This window comes from Acomys russatus, chromosome 21, assembly GCF_903995435.1.
Source record: "Acomys russatus chromosome 21, mAcoRus1.1, whole genome shotgun sequence".
NCBI lineage: Eukaryota > Metazoa > Chordata > Mammalia > Rodentia > Muridae > Acomys > Acomys russatus.
In genome coordinates this window covers 38,983,805-39,000,727 of record NC_067157.1, presented here as the reverse complement: position 1 = coordinate 39,000,727, position 16,923 = coordinate 38,983,805, and the positions used below count along the sequence as shown (strand labels likewise).

Below are 16,923 nucleotides of genomic sequence, written 5' to 3'. Positions count from 1 at the left end.
TCATGATTGTTTATATAGTGCCTTCCTTTTAAAGTACTTACTTCAACTACCCATTAATTTGAGTATAGTAACAGGCACAACATACTACCTTATTTAGCCTTTGAAAGAACAGTTTTCAACTAACATTCACTCCACTGAAGCAAATGCTGCCTGCTACTTTGTTTGCTCAGTTTCTGAGTGCTTGGGCAGCTGCTGTGTTTTGTTTGCTGAAGGAAAATTGGATTCTTAAAGAAACTGAGTAATCGTCTCTATTAAGCAATTAAATAAAATGGGCTATGGGCACATTTAGGAGGTGGACTTAAAAATGAAAAAAAAAATGAAAATCACATTTGGATTTGAAATGGATATTTTAAAATGTACATTTAAAAGAAAATGATGCTTGATTTTTTTCCTATTAAGGCTTTCCAGTTAAGACAAAAGGGGCTGAGTATCAAGGAACTTATACAATGAAAAGTGAAGCTGCTTAAATGAAAGCAGGCCCTGAATTTAATTGAGATCCATCTAAAAACAAACACACAAACAAACAAACAAAAAACCGTGAAGTTGATTCCATTTCTCCAGATTTTCTTCTCCCAAAAATGATTTAAAATGTATTACCGTTTTATTTTGTAGAGTCGCTCTTCACAGCAATGCTGTCACAACATGAGGATTCTCACAATACTGTTTATAGGTCAAAACCAAAACCAAAACCAAACCCAAACCGAAACCAAAGGCGTTAGTCTCTAACTCATTAAAGAGGCAGCCCTTCCTTTTTAATATATTCATTTTTTAATGGGAAGGGTAGCTGCTTTCCCCCTATGTCTTGAACATTTGATAAGTGCAAAATCTGAGACTGGAGACGCAAAACATCCCATAGTTATTTGTGATATACCTGCTTTAAAAGCAGAACCACAGTTCCAGTCTCTGGCTCGGAATTCCAGAGGCTAATTTCCAACCCTCCCACGGAGTCACCTGCTCCGGGGGAACCCCGGCCAGAAAGCCGGGTCGCGCCGGGTCACATCTTGTGCGTCTCTTGTTTACTCCGCCCTGGGCTGGGCGGCGGCGCGGACAAGGGGTGGAGAGAGGGTGCTACGGCCCTGGGGCGCTCCGGGACGCTTGGTTCCGATTGCTTGAACAAAGCAGCTTGGGTACCTGGGGGTGCGTAGCGCGAGGTCGGGCTCCGCATTGAGCCCACCCGGAGGAGGCGCTCTGGGCACCGGCGCCGCCCAGAAGCCTGTGTCTGCGCTCCGGCGCAGTGACCTCCTGGGAACCACCCTCGAGGGTGCACATGAGTCCACACACGCTGGGTAACGGCCCGAGGGAGCCCCGGTGTCCCCCGGGTGTTGCCGGACTGGGGAGGAAGCCAGAGTCCCGGCCCCTACTCGCTTGGGATTCCCTCCGCCTAACCGCCCCCCCCGCCCCGCCCAGTTCTCCCAGGGCTGGGTGTGATTTCAGTCCCTACCAAGGAAACAGAAGCGCACAGCTGGCGGTGGCAGCTCGCCTCCTTTCCCCTTGCGGCCCCCCAGGAAGCCGGCAGCTGCTCCCCGCGCCGCTGCCTTGGCCCATTTGAATACCCGGACGAGGGCGGGTGGCTTCCTGAGCAGGGTGCACCCGGGGCGCCCTGGGGAGTGACCCCGGGGAAAGCAATTGGGACACTTGGAGCGCGTGAAAACTTCGTGCTTCCGCTGGGGCACGGAAAATGCTAGTAAAACACTTTGAGAGTTCCAGGGGCTGCGGTGTAATTTTGTTTTTTCTCAATTGATAACAAAATCGTGAGTACAGCCGGGAGTGAAGAGGCGAGAGATTACTGGTACTCGGGCAAAATATGAGGGCCACACAGATCACCTAATTCCGTTTCTTAGGAAGGCAAGGAACCGGTACGTGGGATGGGGGGTGGGGTGGGAAGGGAATGGGCACGAAGGAGGTTTCCACACCCTAGTAGGAAATTCGCAGACTGCTCCAGAAGCCCCAGTGTTTCTGCGTGGCAAGCTGATGCCCGCTCTCAGGGGAGATCCCTGTTCCGAGTGAAGGGAGCGCGGCCGCGACCTTCCCTCCCCGAGTGCCACCACCCGGGCTAGTCCGGGTCGCAGGGCGCACCGCACTTCCTTCGCCCCGCTGGCCGGCTCCAGACTGGTTTTTCTGGTTCAGCCTCCCTCCCAGGGACGCGCTGGGGGATCCGATGACGTCGCTGGCTGAGTCTCTCCCTCTTCCTCCCTCCCTCCGCCTCCCCCCCCCCCTCCCGCCCTCGCCGCGCACTCCTCCTAGTAACTTCTGTTCGGGGAGGCGCTGCCAGGAATAACCCGGTGCGTCCACAGCCCGGAGGGGAGGCGGCCGCTGCGGCTCCCGCACGCCGACAAACTGCGGCCCGGGCCCCGCGGCTCAAGCCACAGCCTGGCGGCCCCGGCCCCTGCCCTGGCTCCATCTGCTTACGGTGTCCGAAAATAAATAAATATATAAATAAAGGCAAGAGGAGCCTGGGCTGGCGGTGGGGATCGCCTCCCTCCCTCTTCCCTCCCTCCGCGCCCGCCCTCCCTCTGTCCTTAAGGAAATGCTACCAGACACCCCCCACCAGACACGCTCAGCCTGGGCGAGGAGCGGCCGCGGCAGCAAGAACAAGGGCATCGGGGGGCTTTCCCCTCCTCCTCCTCTCCCTCCTCTTCCTCCTCCAGCACAGCGGTGACTTTACAGGTGAGCGGCCGCCGTGGCTGCGAGGAACCCCCCCCACGCCCGCCGCGTCGTGCCCTCCTTCGGCCGCTGTCACCCGGACTGCCGGGAGCTGACAGCCGCCCGAGGGGCTCGCGGCCGGGAGGCTGGCGGCCGGCGGGAGGCGGGCTGGAGGTGAGGGGGTGGAGAGCTGGAGAGCGGGGCGCCGCCGTGCGCTGTCTCTCCCCGGTGGAGGAGGGTCTCTGCAAAAAGAAAAAGAAAAAGAAAAAGAAGAGAGAGAGAGAGAGGGAGAGGGAGTGAGAGAGAGAGAGAGAGACATCTTCGGTGACTATGGCACAAGTATTTGCCAAGTTGAGTCTTGGACATTGAAGCTTGCAGGGAGCCCGAGCAACTTGAAAGGTCTCCTGGCTGGGTAGCAGCCTCCCTCCACGCCTCGACTCTTGGGTACTGGGTGCAGCCCGGGGGTGCGTGGAGGGCGCACCGGCCGCTGGCAGAGCAGAGCGGCGGGAATCTAGGTCCCTTCTCGGCTCGGTAAGTGGCCTCGGCGCTGTGTTTTTCCTGCCAGCTCCAGAGATCGAGCTTGTTTCACTTTACCCTGAAATCGCCGTCGCCCAACTCCATCGCCCCCTCCGCGGCGCGCGCTCCCGGCCGGTTTCCCGGTGGCCCAGGGGTGAGGGTCGGAGGGGGCGGGGATGGGGGAGACCTCGGCGAGGGGGGTCGGGCGCGTTGGGAAATGCGGGGAATACCCTGGCCGAGGATCTATGCAGATGAGGGGAGGCTGCTTTGCGTAATGTCCTGGGGGGGGGGGGAGGGGGCCGCGCGGGAGCGCTGGAGGCAGGAATGTGCCTGGTTACTAATGAGGAACGTGCACCGGCGCGCACCGCCCGGCCACCGCTGCGGCTGCCGCGGCTGGCGGCCCGTTTGTCAGGTAGCGGGGGAGGGGGCGCGGCGCGGGGCCGGGGGTGGCGCGGGCGAACGGGCGGGCGGACGGCAAGGGCCGGGCCGCCGGCCTGCGGCCGAGCGAGCGCAGTGGCGGCACCGGCTGTGGGCATTTCGGTGACTCCTTTCTCCTCCCGAGCGAGGAAGGAAGAAAGAAGAGAAGGAAGGAAGGAAGGAAGGAAGCGAAGGAAGCGAAGAAGGAGGGGACTGTCTCCATGGAAGGTTCAGGCGGAGGCGTCCTCGCCTTGCGGGTGCACCGGCCGCAGAGCGGCTGTAGCCGCCGCCGGCTAGCCCCGGGCGCGTGGAGACGGGTGGGGGCAGATTGCATGCTTGTTTGTGCTTCTGGTCGGGGGATCGGGAAGAAACATGTGTGTTTGGGCTGTGCACCGTGAGGAGCTGGGTCTGTGCCTTTATGTCTGTTCCCTGAAGTGGGTGGAACGTTGGCCCGTTCCGGGAATGTTCCATGACGTGGTGCAGCCACAGGAAGGGGGTTAACGAGGGGCTCTCTGCCGCGGCGGCTCTGCTGGCTGCTATCAAAGCAGATGTGCTGCTGCTGCCGCACCTCTCACCTCTCTTTACCCCCAACCCCCCTCCTCTCCCTTCTGTGCGTCTGGTACTGGTAGGGCTAAGACAGGAAAACATATCTCAGTGTGTGCGTGTGTATGTATGTGTGCGTTTATATGTGTGTGTGGTGGGGGTGATGTGCGTGTGTGGTGTCTGTCGTATTTGGTGGGGGAACGACTCCAGATCTGCCCTGCCATCCCAGCTGTTATCACAGATTGGTGCGCGTTATACGCATGTGCCTCCCGCGTCCTGTCCCTCTTACATAACACATCCAGTGCAGCAGAGGACTGGAGAAAATGCGACCCCAGCCCTCCAAGCTCACTCTGTGTGGAGGCTAGAAGGTCGGAGAGAGTCTTTGGATGTTGTGCCTCAGCGATGCAGCTCCCAGAGGAGAAGAGTGGTTCCTCACTCGCCTACTTGAAAGCATCTAAGTGCAAAGGACTGCAGGAACTAGTCCTCTGAATGCGAAAGCTTTTGACTGTCATCAGCGAGGGAAGGAAAGGAAAGTGGGCGCTCTTACTCCGGAGATGGAGAGAAAAGAGTCTTAATAGAGACCTACTGTAGTGTGATTGGGCTGGGGGCTAGCATGGAGGCAACCAGGGGAATCTCTTGATGATCGGTTACACTGCAAACCCCAGGACACCTGTAATGGCTTAGAATTCACACAGGAAGCTGTGTGTTCAACTGACATTGCAAAACCCTTATGCTCTGCACAGTTATTTAGGCCTAAAATGAAGCTTCCGGTACTTTCATTATAATAGAAAATTTGAACTGATTTTTTTCCTCCTTCCTTTTCTGCCATTTTAAAAATAACTCAATTTATTTAAAAACTTATATTGGTACTTTCCTCCACTCCCAACGCCAGGCTTTAGTAATGCATAGGAGGACTTGTTTTTTTTTATTTTTCTCTCAGTTCAGAGTCCTTGTCAAGGGCTATTGATTTTTTCTCTTCAGCACAGTTGTCGCTTTTGCGTGAATAACCAGACCCAGAAATTACTTGAAATATTAATAAGATTCATAGTAATTAAATTGGTAGTCATCTGTCCTTCTAGAAAAAGGGCCATCGAACTTTATTAGACACATTTTCTCTAGCGATAGTGATAATACTTGTCCTTGAGCAAACCAGGCTCTTTTAAATATATGTATATACTATGACATACATATATGTGTTAAGATTTGCAAGTGCCCGATTGCTTATAAGTCTTATAGACATATGAAGATACAATTTTGTCAGTTCCCCAAGAGGACTGTATAATGAATATGTTGGGTTTGAGTATGTCCAGCAGTTTATGAAAACAGGAATGCTTTTCATGTGAGTAAGGTGGAAATCTTTTCTTTTATTACTAAGAGAAGATTCTGGTGGAGCCCTAAGAAGGCATGGCGCCAGATTACAGCTGCAGTTTTACTCTGAGTGGGAAGGAGTTGTCTATCCACATGACAGCACGCTGCAAGTGCCATAATCTCTTTGACCACTAGGTTTGAAATGGGCGGTATATTTATTCCTCCTGTGCTATATCACAGAGCTGAATCTTTGGGGGAATTGTCTGAGATAGCTTGTTGCCTTGAGAATAGGAGTAGACCACAGATTCGCTTATTGGCATCTGTAGTGTGTCTCAGTGATTGTGCTTTATCAGATTGACTGTTACAGCAACTAACTGCATCTAAAGTTGTTTAAGATTAAATTGCTGAAAATTGATTTACAGACAGTTGGGGGAATAGTAGCATATTAAAGCATTAACATATATAGGATGTACTACCTGCACACTATAAATATAAGATACCTTATATTTTAACTGGTTAGATCCTGGGGGTGTGTTTAGAAAAATAGTATTAACGTAGATAAAACATTTCTGCAGTGCATATCAAAAGAATTTATTTCGAGTAACATACCAGTGCATGGTCCTGGATGACGACACTGGAAGGCTAGATAGCAGAATCTCTTGATCAGCTCCCTTTCCACGGGATGGCTTTACAAATCTTGTTACCATGAAACAAAACAGGAGACAACATACATGCAGGCGTGCCTTGGAGAATGGTGGTACGTGTGTCGGCTTGAACTTTTGGCACTGTGACATTATTCAGAAACCAGGTTGACTGACTGCCTTATGCTTATTCCGGTAAAATGATGAAATTATTTTTTATACTTTGGCAGTATTATTTTTTTTTTAAGATGGGAAGGACTTCATTTCAGCCACAACAAATAATAAGTTGGCTATCTGTGTTTCTCTGCAGTTCTTGACTGAGTGTCAGCAGCTAGCAGAAGTTCATTTGAGGGTTCCAACATAAGAAAGATTGGTAGAAAATATTTGGCACGGTGAAAGTGTATTAGATGTGAAATAATGGAAACCTCTGGTGTGGTGACTATTGTATTAAGAGGAAAGTGGCTCACACCAACCCCATAGGTGGCTGTGCCTCTAAGGGTTGCTACTCTGCTGTTGGCTAAAGTACAGGTTTCCCATATTAGTTCGCACAGGCACAGGGAGAAGCTCCTCCTACGTTACTCCTGCCTCATCAGTCCTGTAGGTGAAGCCGCCCTTCTGTATGCCTCTCTTGGAACACTTCAGCGGTAGACTTGGCCATTTATGAAGTTTCCTGTGAATTCACTCTTGAGTTCACATTAAGTGTTGTGACTTTTAGGGTAGTATCAGAGAGTGGAGCAGAGGAAGTTGGCTAACTCAGCTTCATGGTGTTCGGGGTTTCTTATGGAACCTCAAGCCATTCTGGGTAGGTGGGTTTGCTATAATCGCCAGAGGTCTTCAATAATACTAAGTACATACTTTGGTTGTGAAACTGTGAGTGGGCATAGAGTAATAAAAACAGCAGGGAGACTTGATGGTCACATAGTTGTACATGTTTGAAGGCAAATGTCTGAGAAACAGTATTACTTTATTTGTCTCTGTTGTCACAGTGGAGTAGTGCATGCTCCCTTTTTGCAAGTTACAGTGAAATCTATTGAGCTTGAAAATCAGGGTTTGCAAAAGGTCTTAGCTACCTTTAGGTCCTTTGGAAAAGTATTGTAGCATTTAATTGTCATGATGTAAACCCAAAACTTCTCAAAGAGGATGTGTGTGTTGCCCTGTGCAATTGTGGCTTTTCTGAGATGAGCTAGCACTAGAGTGATGTAGGCCTTTACTAGCTACATGTTTACATTAGACCACAACCAGAACTACTTGATATTTCATCCACCATTGGTCTGGACCAAAGATCTGATAATCTTATCATGACCCATCATTTGAGGGATCAGCTATGACAGGTGATCCATTGTCTGAGGTAATCTGTAAATTTAGTTTTCCTTTTAGCTTAAACCAGGGTGCAAACCGCTTAGACACAGAGAAGAAAAGATGAAAACGATGCTTCTGTCCCCGAGGCAGAAAGAAGGTAGTGTCTCATCACTGTTGGTTCATAGGATGGTTGATTTCAGGGGCAGAAATACTTAGGACCACATTTTTTTTTTTTTAACTCTCCACTCATAATCTTAGCTGTCATTTCAGAATACCATGACAGATGTTCTCTCATCAGGCCGATTATTTAGTCATTGTATTGTGTAAGCAATTCCTACGGGTTGGGCCTTTGTTAGCCACTAAAACATAATGATAGGTCAAAGAAAGGGAGTAAGTGGACAGGTATTAGTCACTTGGTGAATTTATCTGTAAGACAGCATTTGTTTTCAGTGCTATAGGAGATACATAAAGAGGTTTATATCATCCTGCACTAGGAGCTGAGAGTCAAGTAAAGAAAAGTGGATGAGGAAGTGTTGAATAAACAGTGCAATTTTCAGGAGGTTGGGGGATGTCCATGTGTGCAGGGGCTGGAGGGCTGATAACGAGGGAGAAGTGATAACAAGATAAGGCCAGCCCTTGAGGGTCAGGCCTCGGAGGCAGGTTGACTACATAAGTGATTATCCAACCAGGCATAAGGGAGGCCTGCTCTTAGCAAATCAGGCCATGCTAGAAGATGGCTGTGGAAAGCGAGTTTCCTGAGACTGGATGGAAGTGTGTAATAGACATCTCCTTCTTTATAGTGCTTATTTAACCAATTGGTTCTCACTCCCTTGACATTTTTAATGGCACTGAATGAGCTGACTTCAGTTTGTACTTGTATTTGGAGTCATAAGGAATTTAAACTTCAAAAATACTTACCTGGGGATCTAGTAAACTGAATTGGCCGGTATCATTGATGCAATTGGTGGATAATTACCAAGTTGGAGTTTGTTTGTTTGTTTTGCTTTCTTTAAAAACAAAACAAAACAGGGTCTTTGTGTTAAATAACCAATTAATTTTTGGAGTCATTAATGTAATTGGACCTATGTATTTCTCAACAACTACTGAAGGATGAAACTTGCAATTCTCTAGAAAATGTATTTACATGACTGCAAATATCAGGATTTAATTTCATACAATTATGAGTTAGAGTAACAGGATGTGGATGGAAAAGAACAGGAAGCAAAGGCTTGTAAGGGTAGCTTTCCTTTCCTTTTTCCATGGATCACTTTGTTAAAGTACTCTTCCCTCACATCTGTAATGTTGGAAATGTGAGTGGCAGTCCAAGCTTGGACTCTGCAGACAGACTCACTGCAAGCCAACAGGGAAATTATCTCCAACTTAAAGTTTTTTTTTTTCCTTTTCTTACAATCTTGCGATGTATCGTCTACCAGTAAGCCTTATTATTTATATAGAGTTAAAGCTTCCAAGGCCAGGTGGAATATAAGGGGAAGCTTCTGGCTTCCTAAACTGGAAAGAACTGAAGGTCTGTGCAGGAAAGGGGGTATATGGAACTGGAGCTTTGAGGGCCAAATAAAGGAAGTGACTGGTATGGTAGGGCAGAATGGTGGTACCAGGGAGGGGAAGGGCCAGGAGAGCTTGGAAAGGTAGCTGGTTGTAGATCCCCTAGGACATTTAGAAGGCTGTGGAGGAAGCTGGGATGCACTTGAATATTGGGGCAGAGAAACGATGCTATGAATTGTGTGATTTTAGAAAGGCTATAGAGGTCTTGGCGGTAAGGAATTGGTCAGAATGCCATAACATATATTCTCTCTCTCTCTCTCTCTCTCTCTCTCTCTCTCTCTCTCTCTCTCTCTCTCTCTCTCTCACACACACACACACACACACACACACACACACACACACACACACACAGACACACTCTATGGAAGCTGACTGTTGAAAATGCCATAACATCTAGTATGGAGGCTGACTCTGTTGTGTGACAGTGAGACTTTTTTTTTGGTCTTTGTCTTAATATTACCTTGACATGCAGTAAATAAACAAATGACTAAAATAGTTTATTAACCACTAATTGCTTACGCAGGCTGAGCAGCATTTTAAAAGCAGTATGTCGTTATAATTTTAAGCAACTCTACAAAGTTGTAGAGAAAGCTGACCATCAACTACCAGTGTATAAAAGTGCTCATAGTTAAAATCATAGAACATTCATAATTTGGGGTGGATTCATTGGATAGCTATTATAGAACATGTTTTTAAATTGGTAACCAGTTTGTATCTAAGTCATGACAGCACTGGACAGTGAGTTTAATGTTCAAAATGCAAAGCTTCATTTGGCAAAAGAAAGCAGATCATGGGAGGTTTTATTTGCATTGGGGAAGACCCACGTGATGTTAAAAGCCTCGCAAAAACCTGGGACTTTGGCGTCCAGGCTTTCAGTAAATGTGGACACGCCCTCATTTGTAATAATTTAAGGTTCTGTAAGTATACATGCCTGTCCTCACACAACCATATAAAGCACCATAGAAAATCATACGTGTTCAGCGAGAGAAAAACTGCTGATAGTTACAAAATAGCACTGTGAATTCTTACCTTGTTAGGAACAGAAAATATTTATTTTAAGATAGAGGTATCGTCTAATTCCATGCAAGGAAGATTATTGGAAAGGTAATTTAAATTTTAAGTAGCTTAGTGCTCCAAAATGGGAGATTAATTTGAAACTATGCTTTATTTCCTTTGGAAGCCAGACAACTAGTTTAATAGTGTACATATGAAGCGCTAATTTGCCTTGTTAATTGGATGCAATTAAATTGAGGTTATTTTATACTTCTTAATTGTCTGAAAATTACATGTGTTGCCATGCCTGTGTAATGGGAGGCAAGAGCCAGGAAAGGTATAGCAAGAGTGCAGTGTGAGAGGACTGAAGGCTTGGCTCTGTGTCGGCAGTGAACTTTTTGTGACAGCCTGGAAGCCAGTCATCCCAGCTCTCTGGACTTCATTTGGAAACGAAAGAGATTGGAACAGATGGCTTCTAGAACCTCTTCCAAAGCATATTCTATCAGTTTGAAATTCTACTTTGTCGTTACAGGGGATGCAGTGTCGTTTTATTCTGTAATTATGGTATAACCTCAATGAACAAACCACTTAAAAAACAAATTGCCACAGGGACAATTTAGCAAATAAGTTAAGAGGAAGGTATTGGAAGTTTAAAGAACCCTTGCCCTGTGGCAGGCCCCATAGCAGGCACTACGCCCCACTTGGGAGCTCACCACCACCCTGAGAAGATTTGGAGTATTATCTCTATGTTGCAAGTAAAGGAACTGAGTCATTAGTAGAGCAAGGTCTGAACTCCAGGCCTTATGCCAAACCATGGTATGCAATTGTTCACGCTAAGACTCTTTCAAAAATTAAAAAAAAAAAAAAAAGGCTAACCATTTTTACCACTGAGTACATGTCTATGGGAATGCACCGGGCAGGTGAAGTGGGTACCCCTATGGGCCAGGAGCCTGGGTTTGAAATCAGAACAAAGGGAATGTACCTGGTGAATTCCAGCTTGGGGTTGGTGGTATTAAAACTTACCCAACTGCCCTGAGGATATGAAAGGAGGGAATATCTGTTGTAGGGTCACCGTGACACTTCTGTGGGGACATGGGCTCTGATCCCTGTGAGCTCAGTACCGGGCAGCTGTGATGCTTTTTAAGGGAGAGATTGCCCTGAAATAAAAACACAAAAGAACTCCAGTTGCTGTGACAGTGAAATATTCCTGAAATATTTTCAAATGGTCCGTTAAACTCTTGATTGAAGTGGTTTAGAAAACAATGTCATAATGTACAAGGCTTCAACAGTTAACAAACGGAAGCACCAATTAAGATCTTGGATATTTCTTATTCAGCCCCGGCAGTGTGCTGTACCAGTGAAGTGAACTGAATTCTCTGCTGTGGGAAGGTTTCGGTTTAAAAATAGCTCTTGGTGCCTGAATTACCCAACTTGAACTTTTGCCTAAGTCTCAATAGCCAGGGAAGCATTGTTCAGCCCTGAGGCCTTGGGTCCACTTAAGAGACACCAAAGGAGCATTTTGGGGAATGCTGATTTTTAAAATGGTTTCCTTATTAATTCAGCAAGTATTGGTGATCTGGGAAAGATGGTGGTGCAGATACAGAGGAATCTCCAGTGAACAAAATAGTAAAAAGAGAGTCCTGGCCCTTAGGGACTTTGCATTTTAGTACATGGATTTAGAAATATTTGCTGGCAAATTCAGTTACTATGCTATGCTTTTTCAAGGTGTTCAAAAATTCCTAGTTATATAATGAGTCTCTTAGTCCTAATGGGATTTAAAGAAAGAATGAAAGAATACTTAAGTCACTACTGAAGTATTTATGTGCATTTATACACATATATGTAAACACATATATACACATATGAATATATATGCATAACACTATTTTTAAGGTTTCTTTCAGAGTTGAGGCTGTAGCACAGCATGCACCAAACGCATACTTTCATCCCAAAAAGAAAAGAAAGAAAACAAACAAACAAAAACAAAGGGATTCAGTAGTATGTAAAACTTCAGTGCTACCAGGCCCTGGCATGGGAATGAAACACCATCTTTTATTTTCAAATGACACATCACATTGTATTATAAAATGCCTTTGTGAGTGTGCTGACATAAAGATTATATTTGGAACTTATATTTTAATCTTATTTAAGTAAGTAAAGTTTTTAGTAGATTAGGCTGGCTACCACTTCCACTAAAGCTGACCCCCAGTGTGTGACGCTGGGCACATAGTATAGATTTGCCGGATCTCCAGAAGTGACCTTTGAAAAAAAATTTATCTCTCTGATGCTTTGGGTATGCATACAGCCAAGTGAAGGATCCTTAAACGGATCCACATCTTAACTAGACTCATTCTCAATGGTCAGTTCACCAGCATGTTTTCCACCAAGTGTGTCTGACTGTTTTCTGGTTTATTCTATGTTTTCTACTTACAAAGACCTCCTGAAGGCATGGTCTGACTTTCCTGCTTGCTTTCACCGGGCCATGGTTGAGAAAGAGACTTTACGGTTAAATTGAGGTTCATGTGTATCGAGGGTGAGTTTTCCGTGCCCATTTTTTTCTGTTCAGGAGACTGAGAAAGAGCTGTGTGAAGGAGCTCTTGCTCACAGAGTGGGAGTATAAGGAAGTTTCTTGGTCAGCCAACTTGGATAAATCCAGTGCAAAGCAGGGAGTATATGCCTTCCCCCCCCCCAACTTACCCTTGCCCCATGGAGGCCAAGTGAAAAGGAGGAGGGTAGAATTGGAGTGAAACTTTGCCCTGTCTTACAAAGCTGGTGATGAAATTCTCTGTCTTGGGCACTGGGCAGTGTCCCAGGGGACAGTCCTGATGGCCAGCCCAACACTTTGTAGATAGGTCATGGGGAGTTCAGCTTCTAATTGCCTGTGGAGCAATGATCAAACTTTGTTTCTTGCTTCCCTTGAGTCTTACATATGGGTTAGTCTCCATTCCTTTAAGCAAGGAAGAAGACAAGGTAATAAACATTCGGTTTATTTTCATGTCATTAGCCATGTATCAAAGTTTATTCTAGAAATATAGCACTCTTGGGATAAAATGAGGATTTCAGATGCCAGCTCTATCCTTCTGAGGATGTGCTCATTACACTTTATGCTAGCGCTGGAGGAGCCACCAGAATGGGTGACTCTAAACCCTGACCCCAGCACTTCATTCCTTGCCTCATTATTGATTTTCAAAATGACTCAGGCCAAGTGACTGCACCTCTATCATATTTTGCTGTTTTTTTTTTTTTTCATCTGTGAAAGCCAAGCTTTGCTGGTACCATTGCTCTGCCTCCTGGGAACAGAGCAGGGCAATACAAGAGAATCAGAAGGGCTATTTTTAGAGGGCAAAGCAACACTAACTTTTGACAATAATTCAGTTGTGAGGGAAAAAAAGCAACTCAACAGGCAGCAATATGCTTGTGAGAAGTGTTGGCAGACCCTTCTTGAGGTGACTATTACTGCTGTGTTTTCAGCAAGAGAATGAGCAGAATCTCCACAGCTTCTGATAATGTCTCCTCATGGGTTTAACCTGGTGTAGATCATGACCACGCAAGGCTAATAAAACGTCCAGCTAGTTACAGCTTTATTGAAACAGTAAAATAAATAAAATAAGGAAACGGGGGTGGGGGTGGGGGGGAGGGGAAGAACACATCCAAAGGCAATTGTTTTTGGATGTGTAATCTGTTTACTTGTTAAAATGACCTTAGTAATATGCATGATGAACTTGGTCCCAATTTTAATCAAGTATAGCCTTTAAAATGGGCCAAGTGGCTCGGAATAGTCTAAATGACCTTTTGAAAAACACATCGCTCAACAGTATTGAATGTAACAAATAATTGGACCCGAAATGTGGATGGTAGATTTTTCTAATGGACAAACTCCAAATCTGTTAAGTCATCAGTTGAGTTTTGGCTGTGTTTGGGGAGAATTTGCCAGTGTTAAACCTAATGAAACCCGACAGTGGTCATTAGCAGATGGAGAAGTTTTACCCCTTAGTGGATAATCTCATGAATTTATGTCATGAAGAAATTGCCCTGACCACATTTTTTTTATTCTTATTTTTTTTATTCTTATACAAGAGGGGATAATTAAAGAAAGAGATATTTCAAAAATAACAATAATCATTGTGGTTTTGAAATTGGCAAAGATTATATGAACCCACCTTCTACATATAAAAACAGTGCCTCCCTATGAATCTAACACTTGTGATAGCCTTTGAGCCAACTGATTTGGGTTTAAGTTCCTTATGAGATTTTATGCCACACTAGTTCATAGAGAAAACGACTGTTCTTATTTGTATTTGACATGTGAGTGTTCCTGGAGAATGAGACAGGAAATGGGAGAGAGATGAAGAACAGGTTCTTTTGGAATATGCGCATGGCGTGGTGTTTTACTTCCTGGAGGGTAGTCTTGATGCTTTTGTCTAGTGGGTTAGTTTGTGTATGAGCCCCCTGTACCTTTGAGGGGAGCAGAGCATCTTATAAGATGTTTGCATTCTTTCACTATGATACATCGGGTACTAACTGTGGCTGGGGTGACTTATTGAGCACATGTAAGTGTCTAAAATGACGCTGACTAATGTCCTAAGTATAAGATCTGATATATTGAGTTTGAGCTGTCAACTGGTGACAGGGTGACTTGCAATGTAGCATTTCTTATACAATTTTAGGAGAAGATAAGACCATTAGAGGCATCCCCAGCCATGGGCAAAATAATTCAGGACAGTTCACTCTGGACTGCCTGTATTCAGCCTCTACTTAGACACCATTTTCTTGGGGAGGCCTCGCCCACTTCCGGACATTTCTCTTCATCAGCAGCAATGCAGAATATGTTTACCCATTGTCTGGCAGACATTCCCTCAATTATTTAGATGATAATAGTCACCTGATTTACTCTCTTTTTTCCAGGATAAATAGCCTTAGTTCCTGCAACTTTAATTTTTATTATTTTGTCAGTAATTGTATTGTTCATGTTTGAACCCACTCCAATTTTTTTAATTAAAAAAAATTTTAAAAATCAGACCTCAAGAATAAGTTCCTTAATTCTATTTACCTTTTAAAAGATGGCCCCAGCTGGTTTAGAAATGTTTCATAGAAAGGGCCCAGCCATGCTTGCTGAGATTTTGTAGATACCATATCTAGAGCAGAGAGAGGTGCCTTGTACAGTTGTACAGTGCAGGCTGATTTTAGCAAGTCTCATTATACGATTCCGGTCTATGTAAGATGCATGGGGAAATAAAATGCAATAGGAATATGAACTAGTAGAAAATAGAGTGTTTCACTGCTGTCATCAAAACCTGCACCATCTCGTGTGCTTCAGAGAACTGTGGAGGGGAAGCTATTTTTAAAAGAGACGGGTGAAGAAACAGCAGAGGGGCTGAGGCGCTACTTTAACAAGGTGCGAAATAACCCTTGGAGGAGGGTGCGGGAGAAGTTTCTTGGAAGAAAGGGATACTTCAATGGGGCCTTGACTTTGACAGGCAGAAGCACCGCAGCTCAGGGAAGTGTCGGCACTGCGCTCAGAAAGGCCTGTCCAGTGAGGGCAGCACCAAATAAATGCCTCTGCGAACTGAAAAGAGAGACTGGACAGGGAGTCTCTCAATAACTTACATTCCAGTCCTCAAAACCGGGGGAAGGGAGAGATGTGCTGTGCGAAGTGCGGCCCTCAGCCCTCGCAACTTTAAAAACCCAGTTGAAAAGGATGAGACAAATAGGCGAAAGAAACGTATCTAGCAATTCCTATTCAGGAAATCCGATCGCGTTTATAAATAGGTGGGCATGTGAAGACATCGGTTCTGCTTTGCTTACTGCCAGTATAGACCGCCTGTCCTAAAAATTGAGCTGTCTCAAAATAATGACTTCAGTCTTTTTTTTTTTTTTTAAGATTTATTTATTATGTATAAAATGCTCTGTCTGCATGTATTCCTGTGGGCCAGAAAGGGGCATCAGATCACATCATAGATGGTTGTGAGCCATCATGTGGTTGCTGGGAATTGAACTCAGGACCTCTGGAAGAGCAGACAGTGGTGCCCTTAACCGCTGAGCCATCTCTCCAGCCCTATGACTTCAGTCTTAAAGTTAGAGTGAAGTGTGGCTGGTGGACCCATTGCTACCCACCCTGGTGCTGGTTAGGCATGAGCTTTTTACATTCTCTACTTTTTGGGCATATTAACGACGTGCTTAGTTCACATTATTACAACTTTCAGAGAAGGTGAACTAATGTTTCCTGCAGTGTCTTTTTCTCTACTCCTTAAGAATGATGGGGCTTCCCTGCGTAGGCATTAACTGTGGGACCTCCATATAGCACAGTATGATGTGTAGCTACTTTGGCGAATTTGTAGCAGCCTTGACAAATATTCTTGTTTTTAAATTATTTCTTGTTATTTTATGTGCATTGGTGTTTTGTCTGAACTTATGTCTGTGTGAAGCTGTTGAGTCCCCTGCTACTGGAGTTACAGACAGCTGTGAGCTGCCATGTGGGTGCTGGGAATTGAACTCAGGACCTCTGGAAGAATAGTGCTCTTAATCTCTGAGCCATCTCTCCAGCCCCTTGACAAATATTCTTAAACTCTCCACTATTTAAGCAGGCATGTATGTTATAGAACAAATGAATATATATAGAAATGTGATATATTAACCTCTTAATAGAGTTAATGATTATTATTACTAAAATAAGAGTTCTAGTTTCCTGAGTAGGTACTCTGATTTTGGATCTCTTAATGATAATGGAGATACATCATATTTTAATGTTCTTTACATTTTTAGTTCTTGGAGGAATACACTTTGCCTGGAGGTGGTGTAAACACTAACTCTCAGAATGCTGATGTTCAAGCATCTTTATAATTTAGATTTTATTATAACAAATATTATTAAAATTTATAAAATAAATTAGAATGTAAGTTTACCATTCTGAAATAGTAAATGTTGCAGGTGGCCGACAAAGGAGGAGTGCTGTCACATATTGGCATGCTTTCTAACTGTGATACCCACTTGAAAATACGTT

The 16,923-nt window shown here is 45.2% G+C and overlaps 1 protein-coding gene across 8 annotated transcripts in view; it reads left to right on the top strand.

Moving 5' to 3' along the window:
* The first annotated feature begins 2,298 nt into the window (after positions 1-2,298).
* The window catches only part of Hivep2 (HIVEP zinc finger 2), a 193,625-nt gene continuing 179,000 nt past the window's right edge, over positions 2,299-16,923 (top strand). For 3 of the 8 annotated variants that reach the window (XM_051164196.1, XM_051164190.1, XM_051164195.1), the window contains exon 1: positions 2,299-2,667. The gene's annotated coding sequence lies outside the window, so the exon portion shown is untranslated. Of the gene's footprint in view, positions 2,668-2,938; positions 3,175-3,493; positions 3,572-3,632; positions 3,894-16,923 lie in introns of those variants that run through there. The other 5 variants (XM_051164197.1, XM_051164191.1, XM_051164194.1 and 2 more) reach the window with 3 other exon arrangements.